This window comes from Ambystoma mexicanum, unplaced genomic scaffold (genome assembly GCF_040938575.1).
Source record: "Ambystoma mexicanum isolate Mex_15411 unplaced genomic scaffold, UKY_AmexF1_1 Mex_scaf10, whole genome shotgun sequence".
Classification (NCBI taxonomy): domain Eukaryota; kingdom Metazoa; phylum Chordata; class Amphibia; order Caudata; family Ambystomatidae; genus Ambystoma; species Ambystoma mexicanum.
The window spans coordinates 2220001-2225000 of NW_027182325.1; the positions used below are offsets into that span (position 1 = coordinate 2220001).

At 48.5% G+C, this 5000-nt stretch overlaps 16 non-coding genes and 4 pseudogenes across 16 annotated transcripts in view; all 20 read left to right on the forward strand.

The window, feature by feature from the left end:
- LOC138548036 (5S ribosomal RNA) overlaps positions 1 to 67 on the forward strand; it is a 119-nt gene extending 52 nt beyond the window's left edge. Inside the window, exon 1 of the ribosomal RNA XR_011291853.1 lies at positions 1 to 67. This exon is cut by the window's left edge and continues 52 nt beyond it. This is a non-coding gene — a ribosomal RNA (5S ribosomal RNA).
- Positions 68 to 173: 106 nt separating this feature from the next.
- Positions 174 to 282, forward strand: LOC138543166 (5S ribosomal RNA; annotated as a pseudogene).
- A 106-nt stretch (positions 283 to 388) lies between these two features.
- On the forward strand, positions 389 to 507 carry LOC138537077 (5S ribosomal RNA). The gene has a single exon (XR_011285226.1). It is a non-coding gene; the product is annotated as a 5S ribosomal RNA (ribosomal RNA).
- Positions 508 to 613: 106 nt separating this feature from the next.
- LOC138540926 (5S ribosomal RNA) lies at positions 614 to 732 on the forward strand. The gene has a single exon (XR_011288950.1). It is a non-coding gene; the product is annotated as a 5S ribosomal RNA (ribosomal RNA).
- Positions 733 to 838: 106 nt separating this feature from the next.
- Positions 839 to 947, forward strand: LOC138545098 (5S ribosomal RNA; annotated as a pseudogene).
- A 463-nt stretch (positions 948 to 1410) lies between these two features.
- On the forward strand, positions 1411 to 1529 carry LOC138541655 (5S ribosomal RNA). Its single transcript, XR_011289657.1, has one exon. It is a non-coding gene; the product is annotated as a 5S ribosomal RNA (ribosomal RNA).
- Positions 1530 to 1635: 106 nt separating this feature from the next.
- LOC138540004 (5S ribosomal RNA) lies at positions 1636 to 1754 on the forward strand. Its single transcript, XR_011288063.1, has one exon. It is a non-coding gene; the product is annotated as a 5S ribosomal RNA (ribosomal RNA).
- Positions 1755 to 1860: 106 nt separating this feature from the next.
- LOC138541582 (5S ribosomal RNA) lies at positions 1861 to 1979 on the forward strand. The gene has a single exon (XR_011289585.1). It is a non-coding gene; the product is annotated as a 5S ribosomal RNA (ribosomal RNA).
- Positions 1980 to 2085: 106 nt separating this feature from the next.
- LOC138548037 (5S ribosomal RNA) lies at positions 2086 to 2204 on the forward strand. Its single transcript, XR_011291854.1, has one exon. It is a non-coding gene; the product is annotated as a 5S ribosomal RNA (ribosomal RNA).
- Positions 2205 to 2310: 106 nt separating this feature from the next.
- On the forward strand, positions 2311 to 2419 carry LOC138543167 (5S ribosomal RNA; annotated as a pseudogene).
- Positions 2420 to 2525: 106 nt separating this feature from the next.
- LOC138537079 (5S ribosomal RNA) lies at positions 2526 to 2644 on the forward strand. Its single transcript, XR_011285227.1, has one exon. It is a non-coding gene; the product is annotated as a 5S ribosomal RNA (ribosomal RNA).
- Positions 2645 to 2750: 106 nt separating this feature from the next.
- On the forward strand, positions 2751 to 2869 carry LOC138540927 (5S ribosomal RNA). Its single transcript, XR_011288951.1, has one exon. It is a non-coding gene; the product is annotated as a 5S ribosomal RNA (ribosomal RNA).
- Positions 2870 to 2975: 106 nt separating this feature from the next.
- LOC138545099 (5S ribosomal RNA) lies at positions 2976 to 3084 on the forward strand (annotated as a pseudogene).
- A 453-nt stretch (positions 3085 to 3537) lies between these two features.
- Positions 3538 to 3656, forward strand: LOC138538767 (5S ribosomal RNA). The gene has a single exon (XR_011286855.1). It is a non-coding gene; the product is annotated as a 5S ribosomal RNA (ribosomal RNA).
- A 106-nt stretch (positions 3657 to 3762) lies between these two features.
- On the forward strand, positions 3763 to 3881 carry LOC138541735 (5S ribosomal RNA). Its single transcript, XR_011289734.1, has one exon. It is a non-coding gene; the product is annotated as a 5S ribosomal RNA (ribosomal RNA).
- A 106-nt stretch (positions 3882 to 3987) lies between these two features.
- LOC138541583 (5S ribosomal RNA) lies at positions 3988 to 4106 on the forward strand. The gene has a single exon (XR_011289586.1). It is a non-coding gene; the product is annotated as a 5S ribosomal RNA (ribosomal RNA).
- Positions 4107 to 4212: 106 nt separating this feature from the next.
- Positions 4213 to 4331, forward strand: LOC138551054 (5S ribosomal RNA). The gene has a single exon (XR_011294791.1). It is a non-coding gene; the product is annotated as a 5S ribosomal RNA (ribosomal RNA).
- Positions 4332 to 4437: 106 nt separating this feature from the next.
- Positions 4438 to 4556, forward strand: LOC138550022 (5S ribosomal RNA). Its single transcript, XR_011293787.1, has one exon. It is a non-coding gene; the product is annotated as a 5S ribosomal RNA (ribosomal RNA).
- Positions 4557 to 4662: 106 nt separating this feature from the next.
- LOC138541202 (5S ribosomal RNA) lies at positions 4663 to 4781 on the forward strand. The gene has a single exon (XR_011289214.1). It is a non-coding gene; the product is annotated as a 5S ribosomal RNA (ribosomal RNA).
- A 106-nt stretch (positions 4782 to 4887) lies between these two features.
- The window catches only part of LOC138548038 (5S ribosomal RNA), a 119-nt gene continuing 6 nt past the window's right edge, over positions 4888 to 5000 (forward strand). Inside the window, exon 1 of the ribosomal RNA XR_011291855.1 lies at positions 4888 to 5000. This exon is cut by the window's right edge and continues 6 nt beyond it. This is a non-coding gene — a ribosomal RNA (5S ribosomal RNA).

Genomic DNA, 5000 nt, shown 5'->3' on the forward strand with positions numbered 1-5000 from the left:
TAAGCAGTGTCGGGCCTAGTTAGTACCTGGATGGGAGACCACCTGGGAATACCAGGTGCTGTAGGCTTTTTTGTGCTCCAAGTTCAGGAAGTGAGCCATTTCTCAATTGCCTTTCAAAACTGCAAGGTCTAGCCGACTAGATGCTTAAAAGTACAAAACTCACTAGGCCCAGAGCCTACGGCCACACCACACTGAATGCGTCTGATCTCGGAAGCTAAGCAGTGTCGGGCCTAGTTAGTACCTGGATGGGAGACCACCTGGGAATACCAGGTGCTGTAGGCTTTTTTGTGCTCCAAGTTCAGGAAGTGAGCCATTTCTCAATTGCCTTTCAAAATTGCAAGGTCTAGCTGACTAGATGCTTAAAAGTACAAAACTCACTAGGCCCAGAGCCTACGGCCACACCACACTGATTGCGCCCGATCTCGTCTGATCTCGGAAGCTAAGCAGTGTCGGGCCTCGTTAGTACCTGGATGGGAGACCGCCTGGGAATACCAGGTGCTGTAGGCTTTTTTGTGCTCCAAGTTCAGGAAGTGAGCCATTTCTCAATTGCCTTTCAAAACTGCAAGGTCTAGCTGACTAGATGCTTAAAAGTACAAAACTCACTAGGCCCAGAGCCTACGGCCACACCACACTGATTGCGCCCAATCTCGTCTGATCTCGGAAGCTAAGCAGTGTCGGGCCTAGTTAGTACCTGGATGGGAGACCACCTGGGAATACCAGGTGCTGTAGGCTTTTTTGTGCTCCAAGTTCAGGAAGTGAGCCATTTCACAATTGCCTTTCAAAACTGCAAGGTCTAGCCGACTAGATGCTTAAAAGTACAAAACTCACTAGGCCCAGAGCCTACGGCCACACCACACTGAATGCGCCCGATCTCGGAAGCTAAGCAGGGTCAGGCCTAGTTAGTACCTGGATGGGAGACTGCCTGGGAATACCAGGTGCTGTAGGCTTTTTTGTGCTCCATGATTAGTAATTGCGCAACTTCTCAATTATTTTTCAAATTTGGTATGTTTCCAAAATAATTGTATCCCGTTTTATAGCGGAAATGTTGGACAACATCATGAGGGCTGGAGCTACCTTTTTACATAGAATTAGCATACAGGTAGTGTGTTCATGGGTAATAAATCGACTTTCACATGTAATGCAGTACAGAGAATATTGAGTCCTTCAAGAGGCATGAAAGAAAACCATTATTGTGTTGATTGTTCTCTCCACCTCCCTGCAACAGACACAGGATGGATGAATTAAAGTTATCCTACCAGACATAGGAGTCCTGAATGGGCCCACCAGTCTTATATATCTCGCCTGATCGAGCCTGATCGAGCGATGAGCGTGGTATCATGTTGCAAGTGGCTGCATGGCTTAGCTTACTAAATGCAAATGCATAAGAGTAATATTCTTAGCATTCCTAGAGCCTACGGCCACACCACACTGAATGCACCTGATCTCGACTGATCTCGGAAGTTAAGCAGTGTCAGGCCTAGTTAGTACCTGGATGGGAGACCGCCTGGGAATACCAGGTGCTGTAGGCTTTTTTGTGCTCCAAGTTCAGGAAGTGAGCCCTTTCTCAATTGCCTTTTAAAACTGCAAGGTCTAGCCGACTAGATGCTTAAAAGTACAAAACTCACTAGGCCCAGAGCCTACGGCCACACCACACTGAATGTGCCTGATCTCGTCTGATCTCAGAAGCTAAGCAGTGTCGGGCCTAGTTAGTACCTGGATGGAAGACCGCCTGGGAATACCAGGTGCTGTAGGCTTTTTTGTACTCCAAGTTCAGGAAGTGAGCCATTTCTCAATTGCCTTTCAAAACTGCAAGGTCTAGCCGACTAGATGCTTAAAAGTACAAAACTCACAAGAACCAGAGCCTACGGCCACAGCACACTGAATGCGCCCGATCTCGTCTGATCTCGGAAGCTAAGCAGTGTCGGGCCTCGTTAGTACCTGGATGGGAGACCGCCTGGGAATACCAGGTGCTGTAGGCTTTTTTGTGCTCCAAGTTCAGGAAGTGAGCCATTTCTCAATTGCCTTTCAAAACTGCAAGGTCTAGCTGACTAGATGCTTAAAAGTACAAAACTCACAAGGCCCAGAGCCTACGGCCACACCACACTGATTGCGCCCGATCTCGTCTGATCTCGGAAGCTAAGCAGTGTCGGGCCTAGTTAGTACCTGGATGGGAGACCACCTGGGAATACCAGGTGCTGTAGGCTTTTTTGTGCTCCAAGTTCAGGAAGTGAGCCATTTCTCAATTGCCTTTCAAAACTGCAAGGTCTAGCCGACTAGATGCTTAAAAGTACAAAACTCACTAGGCCCAGAGCCTACGGCCACACCACACTGAATGCGTCTGATCTCGGAAGCTAAGCAGTGTCGGGCCTAGTTAGTACCTGGATGGGAGACCACCTGGGAATACCAGGTGCTGTAGGCTTTTTTGTGCTCCAAGTTCAGGAAGTGAGCCATTTCTCAATTGCCTTTCAAAATTGCAAGGTCTAGCTGACTAGATGCTTAAAAGTACAAAACTCACTAGGCCCAGAGCCTACGGCCACACCACACTGATTGCGCCCGATCTCGTCTGATCTCGGAAGCTAAGCAGTGTCGGGCCTCGTTAGTACCTGGATGGGAGACCGCCTGGGAATACCAGGTGCTGTAGGCTTTTTTGTGCTCCAAGTTCAGGAAGTGAGCCATTTCTCAATTGCCTTTCAAAACTGCAAGGTCTAGCTGACTAGATGCTTAAAAGTACAAAACTCACTAGGCCCAGAGCCTACGGCCACACCACACTGATTGCGCCCAATCTCGTCTGATCTCGGAAGCTAAGCAGTGTCGGGCCTAGTTAGTACCTGGATGGGAGACCACCTGGGAATACCAGGTGCTGTAGGCTTTTTTGTGCTCCAAGTTCAGGAAGTGAGCCATTTCACAATTGCCTTTCAAAACTGCAAGGTCTAGCCGACTAGATGCTTAAAAGTACAAAACTCACTAGGCCCAGAGCCTACGGCCACACCACACTGAATGCGCCCGATCTCGGAAGCTAAGCAGGGTCAGGCCTAGTTAGTACCTGGATGGGAGACTGCCTGGGAATACCAGGTGCTGTAGGCTTTTTTGTGCTCCATGATTAGTAATTGCGCAACTTCTCAATTATTTTTCAAATTTGGTATGTTTCCAAAATAATTGTATCCCGTTTTATAGCGGAAATGTTGGACAACATCATGAGGGCTGGAGCTACCTTTTTACATAGAATTAGCATACAGGTAGTGTGTTCATGGGTAATAAATCGACTTTCACATGTAATGCAGTACAGAGAATATTGAGTCCTTCAAGAGGCATGAAAGAAAACCATTATTGTGTTGATTGTTCTCTCCACCTCCCTGCAACAGACACAGGATGGATGAATTAAAGTTATCCTACCAGACATAGGAGTCCTGAATGGGCCCACCAGTCTTATATATCTCGCCTGATCGAGCGATGAGCGTGGTATCATGTTGCAAGTGGCTGCATGGCTTAGCTTACTAAATGCAAATGCATAAGAGTAATATTCTTAGCATTCCTAGAGCCTACGGCCACACCACACTGAATGCACCCGATCTCGACTGATCTCGGAAGTTAAGCAGTGTCAGGCCTAGTTAGTACCTGGATGGGAGACCGCCTGGGAATACCAGGTGCTGTAGGCTTTTTTGTGCTCCAAGTTCAGGAAGTGAGCCCTTTCTCAATTGCCTTTTAAAACTGCAAGGTCTAGCCGACTAGATGCTTAAAAGTACAAAACTCACTAGGCCCAGAACCTACGGCCACACCACACTGAATGTGCCTGATCTCGTCTGATCTCAGAAGCTAAGCAGTGTCGGGCCTAGTTAGTACCTGGATGGAAGACCGCCTGGGAATACCAGGTGCTGTAGGCTTTTTTGTACTCCAAGTTCAGGAAGTGAGCCATTTCTCAATTGCCTTTCAAAACTGCAAGGTCTAGCCGACTAGATGCTTAAAAGTACAAAACTCACAAGAACCAGAGCCTACGGCCACAGCACACTGAATGCGCCCGATCTCGTCTGATCTCGGAAGCTAAGCAGTGTCGGGCCTCGTTAGTACCTGGATGGGAGACCGCCTGGGAATACCAGGTGCTGTAGGCTTTTTTGTGCTCCAAGTTCAGGAAGTGAGCCATTTCTCAATTGCCTTTCAAAACTGCAAGGTCTAGCTGACTAGATGCTTAAAAGTACAAAACTCACTAGGCCCAGAGCCTACGGCCACACCACACTGATTGCGCCTGATCTCGTCTGATCTCGGAAGCTAAGCAGTGTCGGGCCTAGTTAGTACCTGGATGGGAGACCACCTGGGAATACCAGGTGCTGTAGGCTTTTTTGTGCTCCAAGTTCAGGAAGTGAGCCATTTCTCAATTGCCTTTCAAAACTGCAAGGTCTAGCCGACTAGATGCTTAAAAGTACAAAACTCACTAGGCCCAGAGCCTACGGCCACACCACACTGAATGCGCCCGATCTCGTCTGATCTCGGAAGCTAAGCAGTGTCGGGCCTAGTTAGTACCTGGATGGGAGACCACCTGGGAATACCAGGTGCTGTAGGCTTTTTTGTGCTCCAAGTTCAGGAAGTGAGCCATTTCTCAATTGCCTTTCAAAATTGCAAGGTCTAGCTGACTAGATGCTTAAAAGTACAAAACTCACTAGGCCCAGAGCCTACGGCCACACCACACTGATTGCGCCCGATCTCGTCTGATCTCGGAAGCTAAGCAGTGTCGGGCCTCGTTAGTACGTGGATGGGAGACCGCCTGGGAATACCAGGTGCTGTAGGCTTTTTTGTGCTCCAAGTTCAGGAAGTGAGCCATTTCTCAATTGCCTTTCAAAACTGCAAGGTCTAGCTGACTAGATGCTTAAAAGTACAAAACTCACTAGGCCCAGAGCCTACGGCCACACCACACTGATTGCGCCCGATCTCGTCTGATCTCGGAAGCTAAGCAGTGTCGGGCCTAGTTAGTACCTGGATGGGAGACCACCTGGGAATACCAGGTGCTG